Raw genomic sequence first — 21,777 nt, forward strand, 5'->3', positions numbered from 1 at the left:
GGCAGTCGGGCCGCCAGCGACAAGGTCAGTGCCCGCCCGGAGGAGGCGTCCCGAGAGGGGGCTCCGCGGCGGCTCTCGGCTCCCGCCCGCCGAGGCGAAGCGTCCTGCCACCCGCACCTGCCTGGGGAGGTGAGAATGACTCATCCAAGCGGCCTCGGCCCGAGCCCTTCCCTCTCGCGTCAGACCCAGGTGCTCCGTCAAGGCCTCCGGGCGGACGACCCGCGCGTTAGGGCTCTCACCTTGGCCGTACCCCACTGCGGAGTGTCCAAATGAGCCGTCACAAAGTGCTCTGCTGGCCCAACTGTTCCTGTGCGCTATTTTCTGAGGTTATTGGTCCTCCACCTCCAGCAGCAAAGCTGTACCTTGATATGACCCACTCTTTGCTGCTGCAGCCTCATCCCTCAAAACTACCCCGTTAGCGGTTCTGAGGGCTCTGACGTGCATTACACCATAACTAGGTGCTTTAAGAAAGTGAGGGTAACAAAAAGAATGTCAGAAGTCATGAAGTCCCTAACAGCTAATTATAAAGCAGTAACTGAAGAAATACAAATGATATGCTGAAGATTTTTATTTAAATTATTTTTAAATGTTTAATATTTACATTTTTAATATACTTCATGTTTAGAGATAAATTCAAAAATAAAATTCACTTCATCCTGTGGGGGATACAAAGACAAACTTATTTTGTCCTTACCATCATGAAACTTAGAAATAGGGAATATAAAGTAAGTACAGTACTATATACAGCTATCCACCTTTAAACAAAATGCCAGATAATAAACACTGTATATATTAAGTAATTTAAATTTCACAACATCACCATAAAGTATTGTATTTCATTGCTTAGATTATACAGATGCAGAGAGGCACAGAGAGGTTAAACCACCTGCCTAAGATCACATAGCTAATCCATGGAATCTAGGTATTCTGACTCCAGAGCCCATTTTTCTAACCATTTGTTTTACTGCACCGCCTCCAGAACCACCGTGAGGATATGCATCATCCCACAGAAATATTTTTTTCAAGGACATTGATTGTGTAAATAATATTATTAAAAGATGTGTTATAAAATTCATGATCCCATGTGAGATATAATGTTTTATTAATGAAGTTTGGGATAATGGGTATAAAAGTGGTACTTACATATTTGTTGCTGTCATATCAGTGCACATAAAGATTCTTGGTACTGTCTACGTACCATCTCTTTCTGTCTTTATTTCCTATGCACTAATGCTGGCTAATTTTACATCTCACACATGAGAAGAATGTAATAATAGTCTTAGTACTCACAAGGCCATAACTTCTCAGAACCTCTGTGTCTTGAAATAATATAGGTCTTCGTGCCTGTCTAATTTCCTAATACTATTTTTTTAATGCTAGTTATATTATTACTTATGACACCACATCATCCGTCTTGCCACCTGTGAATACTGGCTTCTAAAGCTCTCTCAAAACTTAATAGTATCAAAAAGAATAAAATATTTAGGAATAAATTTAACAAAAGAAGTATAAAACTTATACTCTGAAAACTATGAAAAATTATTGAAAAGAAATTAAAGATCTAAGTAAAGATTTTTTAAATCCCATGTTCATGAATCAGAAGACATTATTAAGATGGCAGTATTCTGTAGATTGATCTACAGATTCAACACAATATCTACCAGAATCCCAGCCGACTTTTTTTTTAGAAATTGATAAGCTGATTCTAAAATTCATATGGAGGGGCACCTGGGTGGCTCAGTTGTTAAGCATCTGTCTTTGGCTCAGGTCATGATCCCAGGGTCCTGGGATCAAGCCCTGCATCGGGCTCCCTGCTCAGCGGGTAGCCTGCTTCTCCCTCTCCTACTCCCTCTGCTTGTGTTCCCTCTCTTGCTGTGTCTCTCTCTGTCAAATAAATAAATAAAATCTTTAAAAAATAAATAAAAATAAAATTCATATGGAATTACAAGGGATCTTGAATAGCTAAAATAATCCTGAAAAAGAATAAAGTAGGAGGACTCACACTTCCTCATTTCAAAATTTACTATAAAGCAACAGTGTGTTACTTTGTCAACAAGGATAGATGTATGTATCAATGAAACAAAATTGGGAGTCCAGAAATAAACCCATACATCTATGGCCAACTGATTTTCAACAAGAGTGCCAAAACTATTCAATGGGATAAGGGTAGTCTCTTCAACAGATGGTGCTGGGACAACTGGATATCCACATGCAAAACAATGAAGTTATCTTACACCATTTACAAAAATTAACTCAAAATGGATCAAAGACCTAAACATAAGGGTTAAACTATGAAACTCTTAGAAGAAAACAGGGGGAAAATATTCATGGCATTAGACTTAGCAATGATTTCTTGGATATGACACGAAAGGCACAGGCAACAAAAGAAAAAACAGATAACTGGATTTCACCAAAATTAAAAACTTTTGTGCATCAAGGGACACTATCGAGATTGTGAAAATACAGCCCATGGAATGGGATAAAAATATTTACAAATCATATTTAATAAGGAATTTGCATCTAGAATATATATATATAATAACAAAAAGACAATCATATTCTAAATGGGCAATGGATCTGAAAGACATTTCTTCAAAGATATACATATAGCCAGAAAGTACATGAAATGACATTCAGTATCATTAGTCATCAAAGAAATGCAAATCAAAACTACCATGAGATAACACTTCATACCTACTAGAATGGCTCAAATCAAAAAGTCAGATAACAAGTGTTAGCAAGGATTGGAGAAATGAAACCCTCTTACACTGCTGATGATAATGTAAAATGGTGCAGCACTTTGGAACACACTCTGGCAGTTCCTCAAATTATTAAACATAGAGTTACCATATGACCCAGTAATTCCACTCTTAGGTATATTTTCAAGAGAAATGAAACATGTCCACACAGAAACTTGTACATGAATATTTATAGCAGCATTATTTATAATAGCCAAAAGTGGAAACAACACAAATATTCATCAATGGATGAGTAGATAAGTAAAATGTGATATCTCCAAAGGAATAGTATTCAGCCATAAAAAATGAAGTGCTGAGGGGCCAGCTGGGTGGCTCAGTAGGTTAAGCGTCTGACTTTGGCTCAGGTCATGATTTCAGGATCATGAGATCGAGCCCCGAGACAGGCTCTGCGCTCAGTGGGGAGTCTGCTTGTCCCTCTGCCCCTTCCCCCTTGTGCTCTCTCTCTCAAATAAATAAATAAAATCTTTAAAAAATTAAGTACTGGATACATGCTATGATGAATTTCAAAAACATAATAGTAGGTGAAAGAAGCCAGTCACAAAAGATAACATACTCTATGGTTCCATTTATATGAAAGTCCAGAACAGGGAAATCTATAAAAACAGAAAGTAGATTAGTGGTTGCTTAGGGTTGGGGGTTGGGGAGGACATGGGGGTGATAGCTAAAAGGTATGGTGGTTTTTTTTTAGGTGATTAAAATGTTCAAAAACTATAGTAGTGGTGAATATACCAAAAGCATTGAATTGCATACATTAAATGGTTGAATCTGGTATGTATGCTATGATATGTGAATTATATCTCAATAAAACTTTTTTTATAGTGCATAGATTTATGTTCAGATCCTAAAACTGTAATTAGTAGCTATCTGTCCTTGGAATAGGTCTTAATATCTTGATGTCTCTGAGTCCATGAAATGGGGATTAATTAAAATAATGCATATAAAACACAGCATGCCTAGAATAAAGCACATATCTAATAAGTGTCAGCTATTATATTGCCCAATCTTGCAAAACTGTTCAGTTCTGGAATCCCAATTTCACAAATATTTCTATGCCATTTATATAATACTCCCTTTAAGCCTATAGCCCTGAGAACACAGTAAGAATGGTATATAGGAAGTTTGTATATTGTGTATGATGATGTGTTAGCTTAGAAATGTATACTCTCTTATTTTGCCATTGACTGACTGCTTTTAATCTTCTACCCATCACCTCAAACTTATTCATCAAATCAATTCTCTCTTCAAATTAATGAGCTTTCTTCCATTTGCAAATGACAGACACCTAATTCAAATAAATTTGAAGGACAAAAATAAATTTATTGGTTCATATAACAGGAAATTGGGAAATCCAGGGGTGGAGCTGAGTTCACATACTCAAAAATTATCATTTCTTTCCAATCTTGGATCTGATTTCCTCTCTGTGACCCCGTTTCACTGGCAGAGTCTCTCTTTAACCAAAGTTTAGTCAGGCTCCTCTGAACTCTTTTCTCAACCAAGCCCTGACTTTTGAGCTTCTGTGTTACCCCTGCATTGTCCAGTTTGCAAGAATCCCACTGAGTCAATTCAACCAGAATCCCCCATCCTTGATATCTGATCACCCTCAATATCTGATAGGGTTCCTCATCTTCCACCATCCCCCAGGTGAGGTCTGATCTCCCTGGCCTGCCTTCAGCAAGAATGTTAGGTTGTTTTTCTAGACTCCTCCCTTAGCCTTGATGTTTCCTTTCAATTTTCCATTCACTGACCACCACCACCCCCCCACTCCTTGGCTATAAATTCCCACTTTTCCTTGTTATATTTGGGGTTGGGCCCAATATCTCTCCTCTACTGCAAAACCCATTGTAGTGGTCCCTATATCTATTGCGATAGTCACCCTGAGTAAAGTCTGCCTTATTCTTTAACAAGTATCACAAATAATTTTTCTCTTTAATATCACACCTACTGAGCCAAACTGGGACAGTAGTAACATAGCTGCAGGCAGTTTCAGGATTATGTCATTCCAGTTTAGCAGCCTCAGAGGAAAGAGAAAACATCTTTCTCAGCATCTGTATTTTAAAAAATCTAAGGGGCACCTGGGTGGCTCAGTTGGTTATGCATCAGATTCTTGATTTCGACTCAGGTCATGATCTCATGGGTCTGCGATCAGCGGAGAGTCTACTTGAAGGTTCTCTCCCTCTGCCCCTACTTGTGTTCTCTCTCTCTCTCTTTCTCTGTTTCTCAAATAAATACATAAATAAATCTTTCAAAAAATCAGATTTCTCACAGCAGCTATGTGAAGGATGGATTTTTTAAGCATTGGAGAATTTTATCAAGAGAATGCATACTAATGCCATATATTATTGCTTTGGACTATGTATGATGTCCTTCTCCAGCACTAAAATGTATATTTTATTTTAGTACTTAAGAGGATCTACAAGGAGCCAATCCTTACTGACCAAAGAAGAGTGTAAACGGTGCCTATTTCAACTGAAAATGGCATTCTGGTCATCTCTTCCATCCTACAGCATTTTCTTGAGGAAGGCTCTTAGAACATTAGTCTGATGAGACTGTTGACCAGGCTTGATACACCCAGTAAAATAATGGAACTATTCTGGTTGCATGCTACTAAGCTGTTGAATTTCAAAGGAAATAGTTCCTGTCCTCTTCAGCCTCTGTCCTTATACTCCATACCTTACCCTTTTTCTTTTTTCTTTTCTTTTTTTTAATTTAAATTTTGTTAGTTAACATACAGTGAAATATTGGTTTCTGGAGTAGAATTCAGTGATTCATAACTTACATACCACACCCAGTGCTCATCACAAGTGCTGCCTTTAATACCATCACCCACCCACTTCCCTTCATCTCCTGTTGTTTTTTTCTGACCTAACTCTGGCCTCTTAACAGATTCAGAATATGCTGAGTCCAGGATTCTGGTGGCCTGCTGCTTTTAAAATTTTTAATTTTAGGGGCACCTGGGTGGCTCAGTTTGTTAAATGTCTGCTTTCGGCTTGGGTCATGGTTCCAGGGTCCTGGGATCGAGCCCTGCTTCCCTTCTCCCTCTCCCACTCCCCCTGCTTGTGTTCCCTCTCTCACTGTCTCTCTCTCTCTGTCAATTAAATAAATAAAATCTTTAAAAAAATAAAATAAAGTTTTAAATTTTAATAGACTTTATTTTTTAGAGTCATTTTGGTTCACAGATAATGAGTGAAAGGTACAGAGATTTCCCATATACCTCTGGCCCCCACAACACACACAGCCTCCTCCATTATCAATATCCCCCATCATAGTGGTACATTTGTTACAACTGATGAGCCTACATCAGTTCATCATCAGTCAGAGTCCATAGTCTACATAAGGGTCTTGGTGTTGTACATTATATGGGTTTGGGCAAATGTATAATGATGTGTATATATCATTATAGTGTCACACAGAATATTTTCACTGCCCTAAAAATCCTCTGTGCTCTGCGTATCGATTCCTCCCTCCCCCCAACCCATGACAACCACTGATCTTTCTACTGTCTCCATAATTTTAACCTTTTCTGGAATGTCATATAGTTAGAATCATATAGTATGTAGCATTTTCAAATTGATTTCTTTCACTTTGTGATACGCATTTGTGTTTCTTCCATATTTTTTCTTTTGGAATTTAGTAAATTATGGCTTCCCCACTAAAAAGTTACAGTTTGACTTAATACCTCTTGGTTTAACAAAAAGGTATTCATCTGGGATATGTTCTAAAGGATTTGTGGGGTTTTTTTAAGATTTTATTTATTTGTTTGAGAGAGAGAGCATGAGAGGGGGGAGTGTCAGAGGGAGAAGCAGACTGCCTGCTGAGCAGGGAGCCCGATGCAGGACTCGGTCCTGGGACTCCAGGATCATGACCTGAGCCGAAGGCAGTTGTTTAACCAACTGAGCCACCCAGGCGCCTTAAGGATTTGTTCTTTACTTCAGTTTTCCTTAGGGTATTTTTGGCAGTGAGTCTTTAAAAGACTCCAAATTCCCCAGGGTCCTCTTTGGTAACCCAGTTTATACTTGGAAAATAGATCATATTTTTAGATGGCTCCCTGCTTGGGCATGGGCATACCCCTTGAGATACAGTGTGAGAGGTGTGAGAATGAGACAAGTCAGTGAGAGGACAAGATTTATTCATGTTGAATCAGGGACCTATTAGAATTCTGATGGCAGGAAGTCTGAAGACCTTTTAAGAAGTCCATTTGTAAAGAAGGGTTTTGGATGAAGTTAATAAAGGTCAAAATAGAAAAGCTAACTCATTCTCAAGACAGTAAGTTTATTTTGAGGCAAGGTTTGAGGTTTTTTAGTGGCAACCAAATCAAACAGAAAGGCCACAGAGTCAGCCTCCTTAGCATTTAATGTTATTATTGATATGGTCAGATTTATGTCTGCCATTTTGGTTTTTGTTTTCTATACATCTTATGACCTTTTTGTTCTTTTCCTCCTTACTGCCTTCTTTCACATTAAGTGAATATATTATAGTGTATTCTTTAATGATTTCTTTTGATGACCATATTAGGTAATAAAGTTTTTTACATATGCTTAATTGTTTCCTCAAGACAAATTTCTAGAAGTGGAATTATTGAGTCAAAAAAAATGGCACATTTTTAAGCCTTTGATATCTATAGCCAAATTTCTCTCCAGAACAGTTTACATTCCCATCAGCAAGGCCTTTAGGTATTGTTGATCGATCCTAGGTATCAGTCAGTTTCTTGGAGAGTTTTAACTTAATTCATTGTAACTGGCTCTTATAATATATAGGTATTGAAATCTGAGCTGAAATCTAGTAAATTAAGGCTAATTTAATGCTCAGAACTGGGGATCAGCTAAGAAATTAGCTTTCTTATATTTAATACCTGGGTTATTTAATGGTGATTAATTTCCATAATAACATCTTGATACTGGAAGAAGTATTAAAGTATCCATAATAAAGTTGAGATAAAGCTTTTTATCTCAGATCCTAGCATGTCTCGGCCAATCTCAGAATGAGAATGAGAACAAGGCCATATTGATCTGTTTTACTACAGCCTCTTCAAACTTAACATTGGAGAGATGTAACACAAATGCTTTCTTTAAAGCAAGTCATTCTGAGTCTGAGCCCCAGGTTCAGGCCTAAATTCTTAACACTCCAAGCTGACTGCTTTCCCTCTAGTATGTACTATCAAATTCTTTCTTCTTCTTGTGGTGATGGGATAATTCTGTATCTGATAGTAGTGGTGATTACACAAATCTACACATGTGATAGAGTGGCTTAGAATCATACATATTATGTCAATGTTAAATTCCAGTTTTGATATTTTACTATAATTATGTAAAATGTAGCCATTGGGAGAAATTGGGTAAGAGTACATGGGACCTCTATACTATCTCTGCAATTACCCATGAGTCTGTATTTCACAATAGAAAATTTACAAAAATTCTCCAAGAGCCTTTTAAATTTATTTTTTGCATAGATGAATTCACATGGATTCAAAACTCTTCCTCTCTCCTTTTTCTCCACCCAACCCATTACCACCACCCCATTTCTATTGCTTCCCTTAACTTCTTTTCTTCTATAGACTTCTAATGCATTTTATATAAATACATGCAAATATGGATATATATTCTTATTTTTCCACCTTTCCCACACAAAGGGTATGTGTTAGTCTGAGTCCTCAGAAAAGCTGTTGCCAAGACAGAATTAAATGTAAGCATAATTCCTAGAGTTGTAATTGTTGGGTCAAGGGAAAATGTATTTGCAATTTATAACAAATATTTCTGAAATCACTCTTCTTAGGGATTGCACCATTTTGCACTCCCATCAGCAAAATATGAGATTGTCAATTTCTCTTTACTTTGCCAAAAGAGTGTACTGTTGAACTTTTGAATTTTCACAATCTGCTGTTGTGATTTTAACTTGCATTTATCTTATTAAGTTTGAATGTCTTTTCATGTTTTTTTTTTTTAAGATTTTTATTCTTTCAGAGAGAGAGCACAAGCGTAGGAGACAGGCCGAGGGAGAGGGAGAAGTGGACTCCCTGCTGAGCGGGGAGCCTGATGCAAGGCTCCATCCCAGGATCCTGGGATCATATCTGAGCCAAAGGCAGATGCTCAACTGACCGAGCCACCCAGGTACACTATCTTTTCATGTTTTTAAGAGTCATTAGTATTTCTTTTTCTATGGACTGTTTCTGTCCTTCTACAAATACTTCTACTGGCTTATTAGGTACTTTTTATATATAAGAGGAGATTAGCCTTTGTCTGTAAAAAGATTTGCAATATATTTCAGGTTGTAATTTATCTTTTGGCTTTTTTATGGTGCGTTCTACCATATGCAGATATAGCAGAAGATATTCTATGCAGAATAAATTAATCACTTATTTTATGGTTTCATAGTTAACTAGGAAGGCTTTCCTCTCTCCAAGGTCCTAAAAGAATTATTCTATATATTCTTCTAGGACTTTAATGTATAAACTTTTTGTATGATTTTTAAAATTAAATCTGTTGATTGGAAGTTTAAGTGTATAGTACAAAATATGAATTCACCTATCTTTCTTGAAATAGCTATCCAATTGTCCTAAAACCATTTATTTAAAAGATAAATGTTTGGGGGTGCCTGGCTGGCTCAATTGAAAAAGCAGGCCACTCTTAGTCTCAGGTTTGTGAATTTGAGCTCCACATTGGGAGTAGAGATTGCTTAAACAAACAAACAAACAAACAAACAAACTTTAAAAAATTAAAAAATAAAAGATACATGTTTATTGTACTGATTTGAAATGACACCTCTATCATATACTACTATGTATTTGTTCTATTTCTGAACATTTTCATTAGTTCCATTTATCTGTCAGTTTATTCATGCACAAGTACCATAGTGTTTTAATAATTAAGGCTACATAGTTTTTTTATTATTTGATATCACTAATCTCAGTGCTATCATAGTTCTTCCTTTTGAGAGTTCTACTATTTTTGCTTACTTCCCACCATAAATTTAGAAATCAGCCTAATTGCCCTCAGTTAAACCCATTGGTATTTTTATTGAGATCACACTAATTATAGGAGCGCCTCGGTGGCTCAGTTGGTTAAGCATGGGACTCTTGGTTTTGGCTCAGATCATGATTTCCTGGTGGTGAGATCAAGACCCCTGTAGGGCTCAGAGGGAGTCGGTTTGGGATTTTCTCTCTCTCTCTGCCCCTCCCCCCCCACACGTGCACCGTGCACACACTCTCTCTCTCTTTCTCTCTCTCAATTTGAGAGAGAGAAAGAGAGAGAGAGCAGTCAGGGAGAGGCAGAGGGAGACAATCTCAAGCCGACTTTCGGCTGAGCCAGGAGCCCACTGGGGGCTCCATCCCAGGACCCATGAGATCATGACCTGAGCTGAAATCACGAATCCCACAATTAACCGACTGAGACACCCAGGCGCCCCAATAAATAAATCTTTTTAAAAATCACATTAATCTATAAATTAACTTAGGAAAAATTTTTTAGTGTTCCTATCCCTAAGAATATGGTATGCCTATTTTTTCAAGACTGCATTTATACATTTGAAAAAGTTTTAATGTTTTTCTCAAAAAAGTTTTGCATGTTTTATTCCTAAGTATTATTTTGTGTTGCTATTGGAAAGGAGATTTTCTTCTCCAATATATCTTCTGATTGTATATTTGTATATACAAAGGCTTTTGATTTCAGCATATTAATTTTTATATTCAGCTACCTTACTGAATTCTTTCTCTCCATTTCTCTCTCTCTGTAGTAGTAATAATACTAGTGGTAGTAGTAGTGGTAGTAATTTTTGAGTTGATTATCTTCTGTTTTTCAGGCACAATCACATCACCTTCCAATAATGACAGTTTATTTTCATCTTACTAATTTCTTATGCTTTCAATTTATTTCTATTTTCTAATTATGTTAGCCACTCTATCCTCTACCAAGTGAAGATAATGAGAAGCCAGGTAAGCAGGTATTCAGAGATGCTAAAGAGGCCTTCAGTGAGGATGCATCTAAGATTGGTGTTTGTCATGTTTTTTCAATTCCATTGTAGTTATCAGTTGTGCCAGGCACTGTGCTAAACTCTTGTTTTACAAAATCCCCTATAATCCTACAAGCACTCTATGATGTTTATACTATTACCATCTCCATTTTATAGATAAAAGATCTAAAAATGGAGAAGAAAAAAAATTTACCCAGGTAAAACTGAGATTCAAATCCAGGTGTGTGTAATTCCAAAGAAACTACTCTTAATTGCCAGGCTAATTGGGTACATCTGAGAATAGCATAAGGAGGTCTTTGCTGTAACTTTTCAGACTATAAGGAGTCTGACTTTGCTGAAGACCCCTACCTCTGAGCTGTGGTCTGTGGTTTTGGCAGAATCCATACCATTTCTTTATGAGGTTGTATAGGCTCCTTAGGGTGTCCTTGAAAGGATTACTAATTGCCCATAGCCTCTGAAATGGAATAAACTTTTGCGTGGAGTATAATTTTATTTTGTATTTCACAAGTGGTGTCTGATGAGATAATGCAGTATGCATGAGCAAAAACACAGGCTCATGTATGTCTGCCATTCCTTGCTGCCCCATTCACATGGAGCATTTGCAGTGTCATCAGGAATTCTGGTGGACCCATGATGTTGGAAATTGTTCAAGACCCAAAGTGAGTACAAGGTAAGCATATTATGAAAGCCACTGACTTCCATAGAGTGTTGCTAGATGTACACATATCAAGAAGTAAAATAAAAAATAGAGTTAATTTTGTGTAGTGTTTCCATGTTTTGGTAAGAATGAAGTACATATGCATGAGCTAGCTACAAAATATGAATTGGGTAATGTTGGTGATCCTACATAAAGGTTAAATGATCTGATATTTGCATTTAAAACTGGCATTGTACAACGATTAACAGTAAAATCCAGGGTTATTATTTAAAGTTTTAAATGTTTCTTTATTTAGAATAACGTTAGACAAGTACAAAAACAAAAGACCAGGACAAGTCAGGAGAGTGGGGGAGGGGGGCTATAGTAAAAAGGAAAAAGTTTTATATTTTAGTACCTTTAAAGGCATTTTTTCCTACTTTTTGAATATAGGGCCAGCATTTTCATTTTACTCTGGACCTCAAAATTATCTAACCAGCCACTTTTTAAAAAGATTTTACTTATTTATTTATTGGGGCAGGGGGCAGCATAGGAAGAAGGAGCATGGAGCCTCACACATGGAGCTCAATCCCATGACCCCGAGACCATGACCTGAGCCGAAATCAAGAGTCAGACGCCCAACCAACTGAGCCACCCAGGCGCCCCTGTAACCAGCCATTTTTAACAAGCCTACCAGTGATTCTGAAATAAGGGCAGGATTGAGAGACACAAGAGCAAATGATCCTTTAAAAGTTCTGGTCACTGAGTCCTCAGAACCAAGAGCCCTGGGTGGGCCGGTGCTGCCCTCTAGTGTCTCTGGCTGCCATCTAGTAATACTACATTTCTGCATCGTATAGCACGCTGCTATGTGAGGGCTTGTGGTCTTGCTGCCTGATACTACTCTGCAAAGATATCCAGGGAAATCTTAGCTCTTGGGCATTAATAAAAATGCTCATGTATAAAAATGCTGTGTCAACACACAAAAATCTGAAAAGAAAACTGAATAGAAAATTAAGAAAACTGGGGCACCTGGGTGGCTCAGTCATTAAGCTTCTCCCTCTGCCTGCCACTCCCCCTGCTTGAGCTCTCCCTCTTTCTCTGTCAAATAAATAAATAAAATCTTAAAAAAAATTAAAAATAGAACTACCATATGATCTAGCAGTTCTACTTCTAGGTATTTATGTGAAGAAAACGAAAACACTAACTTGAAAAGATACATGCATTCCCATGTTGCAGCATTATTTATAATAACCAAGATATGGAAACAACCTAAATGTCCATTGATAGATGAGTATGTAAAGAAAATGTGATATACATACACAATGGAATACTATTCAGCCATTAAAAAGAATAAAATCTTGCCATTTGTGACAATATGGATGGACCTCAAGGGCATTATGCTAAGTAAAATAACTCAGAGAAAGACAAATACCGCATGATCTCACTCGCATGTGAAATTTTTAAAACAACAACAAAAACAAAGCTCATAGAGAACAGATTGGTGGTTGCCACAGGTAGGAGGTAGGGGGTGAGTGAAATGGGTGAAGGGGTCAAAAGGTACAAACTTCCAGTTATAAAACAATTATGTCATGGTGACTATAGTTAACAGTACTGTGTTGCATATTTGAAAGTTGCTCAGAATAGATCTTAAAAATCCTCATCACAAGAAAAAAATTTTTTGCAACAGGGCGCCCGAGTGGCTCAGTTGGTTAAGCGACTGCCTTCGGCTCAGGTCATGATCCTGGAGTCCCGGGATCGAGTCCCACATCGAGATTCCTGCTCAGCAGGGAGTCTGCTTCTCCCTCTGACCCTCCCCCCTCTCATGCTCTCTCTCTCTCTCTCATTCTCTCTCTCAAATAAATAAATAAAATCTTTAAGAAAAATTTTTTTGCAACCTTGTCAGGTGATGGATAATAACTAGAATTGTGGTGATCTTTTTGCAATATATACAAATACTGAATCGTGTTGTATACTTGAAACTAATATAATGTTATATGTCAATTATACCTCAATTTTTTAAAGATGATAAATTTTATGTTATATGTTTCCTTTTTTAAGATTATTTATTTATTTGTTTATTTGAGAGAGAGAGCACAAGCAATGGAGAAGGAAAAGCAGCCTGCCTGTGGAGCAGGGAGCCCGATGTGGAACTCGATCCCAGGCCCCTGGGATCATGACCTGAACTAAAGGCAGCCACTTAACTGACTGAGCCACCCACTGTGCCCCTATGTTATGTGTTTCTTAACACAATTTAAATTTTAAAAATTTTTAATATTGCTGTTAAATAGCAGCAACTATGTTTTTCTGTCTCCAGTACCTAATATAATGCTTGGCAAATCTTAGGTGTTCAGTAATATTTTCTGAGAATAAAACATAGCAGCTCTTCATAAGGTTTTTGTGGAGAGACAAACTCACATCAGTGGCATGTCTTTCAGGATTTTTCTTTATGGGGCTCTGATATGACCTATGGTACATATGAGTCAACAACTGTGAACCGTTTCCTGAAGAAATTCTACTATTACAGTAATTGTGGCACTGTGGCACACTCATAGAAGAAGAGTCTGGCTTTGGTAAGTTTTCTTGAAACAAATGAAGAGAATTTATAGTTGTGTAGCCCTCCAGAGTCCACAGAGGCTTTTCAGGTGCTTCGTCTCCCTTGTTTGCTCTTCACTATAAACTGTGAAGCAGGAAGAGCAAATGTGAAGATCCATGCCCACATCATCGATGTATTCATTACATGAATGCGCCTTTGTTTGGGAGGACACTGATCCCACTGTCCTAACCACTCAAGCACCCTTCATCAATGAGTACCAAGGCAGTGAACAAACCTGTACTAACGGCCTACTCTGCAAAAACATGTAAGATTGTCTTTGGCTCTTAACTCCTGAGTTTGGAGACAGAGGAACAAGGGTGAGTGAGTTGCTGCAGAGGGGTTCGCAGCAGATGGTTTTAATGGCTTAGTAGGATGGCATTGGCTGTGGGTTATCTGTAAGGTAAATAGTGCACTGGTTGGAGCAAGTGCAAGATTTGTACAATCTGATGGTTTTATCATGGGCAGGGGTTTAGGAGGAGACTGAGAACTGTTTCAGCAGTAAAAAGGCAGCAGCAGCTGCAAGAAGCAGAACAGAACAGAGAATATTCTGTTCACCTTCTCTTCATCCCACTGGTGAGGGACGGAGTGTTCTAGGGTTCTGGAGGTGGTTGAGATTGTCAGCAGATTGACAGCAGTTTATTAATCACATATATTCACAGCCCAGGGGAGGAGGACACCAAACACCATGCAACATCACACTGGGCTGCTTTCAGGAGTAGAGTGAACAAACGGGGGTTTGGGGAGGCAGGCTTTGTAGTAACAAGAAGATGAGGTGACCCTTGGCTCCCATGGGAGGATGCGATTGGCAAATAATTCCACAGGCTGCAGGGAGACGAAGCCCATTAGGTTGAGGAAGAGTCAGGTGCAGCTGGTCCAGCTGACAGGGAAACTAGCAAAGTAAGGGGCTTTCCTGCTGGGTGAGGGATGTATCTGGGAAGAGCTGAACTCATGGTTAGAACTTTGGGACCCCATAAGACTCAAAGATGTCAAGGCAGCACATTAAATTTTAGGCCTCATAATAATATATAGGGCAATAATAAAAGATAAAGCTATTTTGAAGGTTTCCTGACGCAAGCTGCTTTTTATTTGTGTATTCATCATATTTTATTTGTATTAAACAATCATTCATTGCTCTTTGGTAGAAAAAGTCTTCTTGTTCTTGTATTACGGAAATTTTAAGTTCAAGAAAATTATTGAAGGAGCTCAAATCCATCCCATGAATAGGTAGGAATATTCTTAAATTATCTTAAATGTAAGGATCTATTTTGGTTTGAAGATATAATGAGGTCTCTAAAAAATAACATGTAGTAATTTGTTTCTTTGTCTTAAAAATAATTTCCCAAATATTCTTACCTAGGGGGAAAAAACCTTCATGCTAATGGGGTTTTTGATAACAGCCTTATTGAGATATAATTCACATACCATACAGTTAGACAAGTGTAAAATTCAGTGCTTTTTTTTTTATAAGTGGTAGTCACTTACTATTTTCTTTTTTTTTTTAAAGATTTTATTTATTTATTTGAGAGAGAGAGAATGAGAGATAGAGAGCATGAGAAGGAAGAGGGTCAGAGGGAGAAGCAGACTCCCCGCTGAACAGGGAGCCTGATGCGGGACTTGATCCTGGGACTCCAGGATCATGACCTGAGCTGAAGGCAGTCGCTTAACCAACTGAGCCACCCAGGCGCCCAATTCAGTGCTTTTTATATATATTCAGAGTTAGGCAACCATCACTACTCTCAATTTAAGAATATTTTCATCACCCCAGAAGAAAACCCATATCCTTTAACCATCACCCCTCAACCTTCCCATACCCCAACCATAGGCATTCACTAATTTACTTTCTATCTCTATAGATTTGCCTACTTTGGACATTTCCTGTAAATAGAATCATACAACATTGGTTTTTTGACACTGGCTTCTTCCACTAAGCAGAATGTTTAAAAGTTCATCCATGTTGTAGCACATATCAATATTTCATTTATTTTTATGTCTGAATAATATTCTATTATATGGATATGCCACATTTGTTTATCCATTCATCAGTTGATAGGCATTTGGGTTGTTTCTGCCTTTTGGCTGTTATGAGTAATGCTGTTATGAACATTCATGTACAAATTTTTGTGTGAACATGTTTTCATTTCTCTTTAGGTATATGCTTAGAGTGGGATATGGGTCATATGGTAACTCTATGTTTGACCTTTTGAGGAACTGCTAAATTGTTTTCCAAAGTGGCTATAGTTGTCATCTGCGAGGAGTGAGAGTTTAACTTCTTTGCTAACTTGGATGCCTTTTATTTCTTTTTGCTGTCTGATGCTGAGGCTAGGACTTCCAGTACTATGTTGAACAACAGTGGTGAGAGTGGACATCCCTGTCGTGTTCCTGACCTTAGGGGAAGAGCTCTCAGTTTTTCTCCGTTGAGGATGATATTCACTGTGGGTTTTTCGTGTATTACTTTTATGATATTGAGGTATGTTCCTTCTATCCCTACACTGCAGAGAGTTTTTATCAAGAAAGGATGCTGTATTTTGTCAAATGCTTTTTCTGCATCTATTGAGAGGATCGTATGGCTCTTGTCCTTTCTTTTATTAATGTGGTGTATCACATTGATTGATTTGCAGATGTTGAACCACCCTTGCAGCCCAAGAATAAATCCCACTTAGTTGTGGTGAATAATCCTTTTAGTGTACTGTTGGATCCTATTAGCTAGTATCTCGGTGAGAATTTTTGCATCCATGTTCATCAGGGACACTGCTCTCTAATTCTCCTTTTTGGTGGGGTCTTTGTCTGATTTTGGGATCAAGGTAATGCTGGCCTCATAGGATGAGTTTGGAAGAGTTTGGAAGTTCTCCTTCCATTTCAATTTTTTTAAATAGTTTCAGATCTATTGATTTTTATATATTGATCTTCTATCTAGTAACCTTGCTAAACTCTCTTATTTATTCTAATAATTTTTATCTGAAGATTCTCTCAGATTTTCAACATATAAATCAAGTCATCTGTGAATGATGGCTGCTTTATTTCCTCCTTTCCAATCTGTATTACCCCTTCCTTCTTTTTCATGCCTTAGGACATTGGCTAGAACCTCCAGTATAAGATTGAATATAAAGAGTAATAGCAAGCATACCTGTCTCCTTCCTTATCTCAAGGGAAAAGCTTTCAACATTTCCTTTTTAAATATAATGTTTGCTTAGGAGATATTCTTTATCAGATTTCTTCTATTCCTCTTTTGAGAAAATTTTGTCATGAATAGATGTTTAATTTTATAAACTTCTTTTTCTACATCTATCAATATGATCACTTAATTTTTCTTCCTAATTCTTTTAATATGAATTGCATTGATTGCCTTTTCAGTCATAAACTTGCCTTGCACTCCCTAAATCCATTTCAGTCATAGCATGTTCTTGTTTTTATATATTTTTGGACTTGGTTGGGTAATATTTTGTTTAGGCTCATAAGATCTATGTTCATAAATTAGATTAGCTTGTAATTTTCCTTTCTCATTCCTTTCCTTATCAGGTTTTGGTGTTTAATGGCTGGAAAGTGAGCTAGAGGCACTGGTGATCCCAGATCATCTAGTTAAATCAGAGACTGAGAGGATTCAAAGTGGATTCCATCCCTGTGAGGGTTTGTGTCTTTATGATTCATACTTACTGATAGGGCCCCCCCCAGGTCTCAGTCAAAAAGCCTACGGTGTTTACAGGAGCTTCTCCTCCTTATCAGGCCCTGACTCCAATTCTTGTTCCCTCTATCCTGTGAATTTGTGAAATTCTCTGCTCAGCTTCTCAGCCTCTTGGTTCTTGTCATTGACAGTAGCCTTAAGGGAAAGGACAGCACTAAACGTCACACTAATCTCTGAAAACTTTCCTTCTCACCTGAGTCTTGGACCCATAATTCCTCACTGTTTTGGTATTGCCTTCAAACAGATTTTTTTTAAGTTTTTATTTAAATTCTAGTTAGTTACCACACAGTGTTATATTAGTTTCAGGTGTACAATCTAGTGATTCAATACTTCCATACAACACTTAGTGCTTGTCACGACATGCACTCAATCCCCATCACCCATTTAACCCATCTTCCCACCCACCACCCCTCTGATAACCATCAGTTTGTTCTCTATAGTTATAGTCTGTTTCTTGGTTTGCCTCTCTCTGTCTTTCTTCCCCCTATGCTTGTTCGTTTTGTTTCTTAAATTCCATACATGAATGAAATCATGTGGTATTTGTCTTTTTCTTATTTCACTTAACATAATACTCTCTAAGCTCCATCCATGTCACTGAAAATGGCAAGATTGCATTCTTTTTTTTTATGGCTGAGTAATATGAATATCACATATTAAATATATATATCACATTTTCTTTATCCATTCATCAGTTGATGGACACTTGGGCTGTTTCCATAATTTGGCTATTGTAGACAATGCTGCTATCAACATTGGGGTGCATGTATTCCTTTGAATTAGTATTTTTGTATTCTTTGGGTAAATACTTGGTAGTGCAATTGCTGGATCATAGGGTAATTCTATTTTTAACTTTTTGAGGAACCTCCATATTGTTCTCCAGAGTGGCTGCTCCAATACCTGTTGTTTCTTGTGTTGTTGTTTTTTAAGATTTTATTTATTTATTTATTTGACAGAGAGATAGAGCCAGAGTGCACAAATGGAGGGAATGGCAGAAGGAGAGGGAGAAGCAGGCTCTGCACTGAGCAGGGAGCCTGATGCGGGGTTCGATCCCAGGCCCCTGGGATCATGACCTGAACCAAAGGCAGATGCTTAACCATCTGAGCCACCCAGGCGCCCTTGTGTTGTTGATTTTAGCCATTCTGATAGGTATGAGGTAATATCTCATTGTAGTTTTGGTTTGTATTTCCCTGATGATGAATGATGTTGAGCATCACTTCATCCAAATCAGATTTTTTAGTGCTCGCTTCAGCAGCACATACACAAATCAGATTTTTGAATAGACTTTGTTTTTTAGAGCAGTTTGAGGTTCATAGCAAAATTGAGAGAAAGGGCACAGATTTGCCATATACCCCTCTCCCAACATATGCACAGCCTTCCCCACTATCAACATCCTGCACCAGAGTGGTACATTTGTTACACTAGTTAACCTACATTGACACATCATTATCACCTAGAGGCTATAGTTTACCTTAGGGTTCACCCTTGTTGATGTACATTCTATGGGTTTGAACACATGTATAATGACATGTATCCACCGTTATGCATCACACAAGAATAGTTTTATTGCCCTAAAAATCCTCTGTGCTCCACTTATTCATCCTCCCCTCCTCCCTAATCCCTGGTAACTACTGACCATCTAACTGTCTCCACAGTTTTGCCTTTTCCAGAATGTCATATAGATGGAATCATATGGTATATAGCCTTTTCAGTATGACTTCTTTCACTTAGTATAAGTATTTATGTTTCCCCCATGTCTGTTTGTGGCTTGATAGCTCATTTCTTCTTAGTGCTTAATAATAATATTCAATTGTCTGAATGTACCAGTTTATTTTCCATTCACCTATTGAAGGACACCTGGGTTACTTCCAAATTTTGGCATTATGAATAAAGCTGCTATACATATCTGTGTGCAGGTTTTGTGTGGGCATAAGTTTTCAATTCCCTTGAATAAATACCAAGGAGGATGACTGCTGGATTATATAATAAGAGTACGTTTTCCTTTGTAAGAAACCACCAAACTGTCTTCCAAAGTGGCTGTACCACTTTGCATTCCCATCAGCAGTGTCTGAAAGTTCCTGTTGCTACATATCCTCATCAGCATTTGATGTTGTCAGTGTTCTGGATTTTGGCCATTCTAACAGATGTGTAGTGGTATCTCACTGTTTTAATTTGCATTTCCCTGATAATATATGATGTGGAGCATCTTTTCATGTGCTTATTTGCCATCCATATACCTTCTTTGGTGAGGTATCTGTTAAGGTCTTTGGCCCATTTTTTAATGGGGTTGCTTATGTTTTTTTATATATTGGATAACATCCCTTTATCAGATGTGTCTTTTGCAAGTATTTTCTCCCAGTCTGTGCCTTCAAGGATCATGCCTCAAACAAAATTTTTTATTTTTTATTTATTTTTTTTTAAGTTTTTTTCTTTTTTTTCAGATTTTATTATTCATCAGAGACAGAGAGAGAGAGAGAGAGAGAGAAAGAGGCAGAGGGAGAAGCAGGCTCCCTGCTGAGCAGGGAGCCCGATGCGGGACTCGATCCCAGGACCCTGGGATCATGACCTGAGCTGAAGGCAGACGCTTAACCATCTGAGCCACCCAGGTGCCCTCAAACAAAATTTTTTAAAAATTTGTCAGTCTTTTCTAATTGTTCTTAGCAGGAGGATGGTTTGAATAAACAATCTATCATTGGATTGGCAGCTCCCTAATTGTTTACTTTGATGTGCTTTTTGAAACTATAAAAGTAAAGTGACATATTCAAAAATGGAAAAAATATAATAACAGCTTTACCTCCCTAACAATCACTGCCAACAGTCTGGGCTATTTCTTTCTGGTCTTTTTTCTTATGGGTACAGTTTTACACAGCTATACTTGTAATGTTCAAATAATTACACATGCTTGTTTTTTCACCTAACCTTATCACATCAGTGTTCTACCTAGCTACTTCTTATTGTAAATATCATTTTCCCAAAAGATATTAAATACCATTTTTTTAATTCTCTCAAGAGAAGACCTATAGCTCTTTCTTATACCCCAGTGAACCAGCTAGCCTATGCAAAAGAAACTAATGGTGGATGGAAAATAGAGTAGCCCACTCTGCTCATCCTCTTGGTCATGGCTCACCAAGTTTGGCCAGTGTAGCTGTTGAGCCAAGAAGCCAGGTATAGGGGAGCAATAATAGAAGGTCTGATCAGAATTAGTAATACCTTAACTATGGAGACCTGATATTCAGCCTATTTCAGCTTCTTCCTGCCCTCTCCTCTGCTATGAGTCATGGAAATTAGTCTGTCAGTTGTCAGCTCTTTGCTCTAATCCCTCCTCTGTTTCAGTGTGCTCAGTACACCCGCCCTACTCCTTTAGCATCCATCCCAGCAATAGTACTAACTTCTGCCTAAGCCTGCTAGTTAGAAGATGGCCTTGTCTCCTCTGTCCTTGTGCTAAAGTATTCCTGTCAAGTTGTACGTAAGCCATGTGTTCTTGTTCAACACCTGTCTGGCTGGGGGAGCAGGCAATTAATGAGTATGTTATGGACCTGGGTATATATATAAAAAGAAAGAAAGAAAAAATACTTTGACATGTGATACCCCCTCTTCCATCTACTGGAAATGTTCCTGTGCCAAAGATTACGTGATTTTGGCAGGAAATGTTGTTTAGAGAAGTGGCTCTCAACCTTTTTTTCTGGCCCCAATACAATGACAAATGATACTAAAATGCTCAGTATACTCCAGTGCACAATTTCTAGCACACATGCTGTAACTTTACCCCTTTCTCTCCCACACAGCCAAGAACATCTGAAAGGGAGTGAGTAAAAGTGGCATATTATAGAGGTAAACTTATATCATCTTTATTTTTCATTGGACAAAACATTCACAGATTTTGGCATGATATTATTTGGTGAAAAATCACCAAGGTTGAAAAACACTGCTTTGGAGGAAAGTAGCTATTCTTCTCATCAGAAAACAATTACTGAGAACCTTCTGATGCACAGCATGGATCTGTATTGCAGCCCAATATGTGGTTGGTCATAAGCAAGCTAATTTTGTTATAGCTTTTGCCCTGAACATAAACTTACAGCTGTCCATGCTGTCCATGCTGTGCATGCTCCCCAACCTACAGCCCTAGAGGCCACTGGGGCCAGTGACCCATTCT

General features: G+C 37.9%; 1 long non-coding RNA gene across 1 annotated transcript; it reads left to right on the forward strand.

The window, feature by feature from the left end:
- On the forward strand, positions 1–21,771 carry LOC141372038 (uncharacterized). Its single transcript, XR_012377374.1, has 4 exons — positions 1–129; positions 8,701–8,863; positions 13,791–13,925; positions 21,410–21,771. It is a non-coding gene; the product is annotated as an uncharacterized lncRNA (long non-coding RNA).
- Positions 21,772–21,777: the final 6 nt, after the last annotated feature.

The sequence above is a fragment of the Callorhinus ursinus genome, unplaced genomic scaffold (assembly GCF_003265705.2).
Source record: "Callorhinus ursinus isolate GAN/ISIS: 27379988/994484 unplaced genomic scaffold, GSC_fseal_2.0 scaffold414, whole genome shotgun sequence".
NCBI lineage: Eukaryota > Metazoa > Chordata > Mammalia > Carnivora > Otariidae > Callorhinus > Callorhinus ursinus.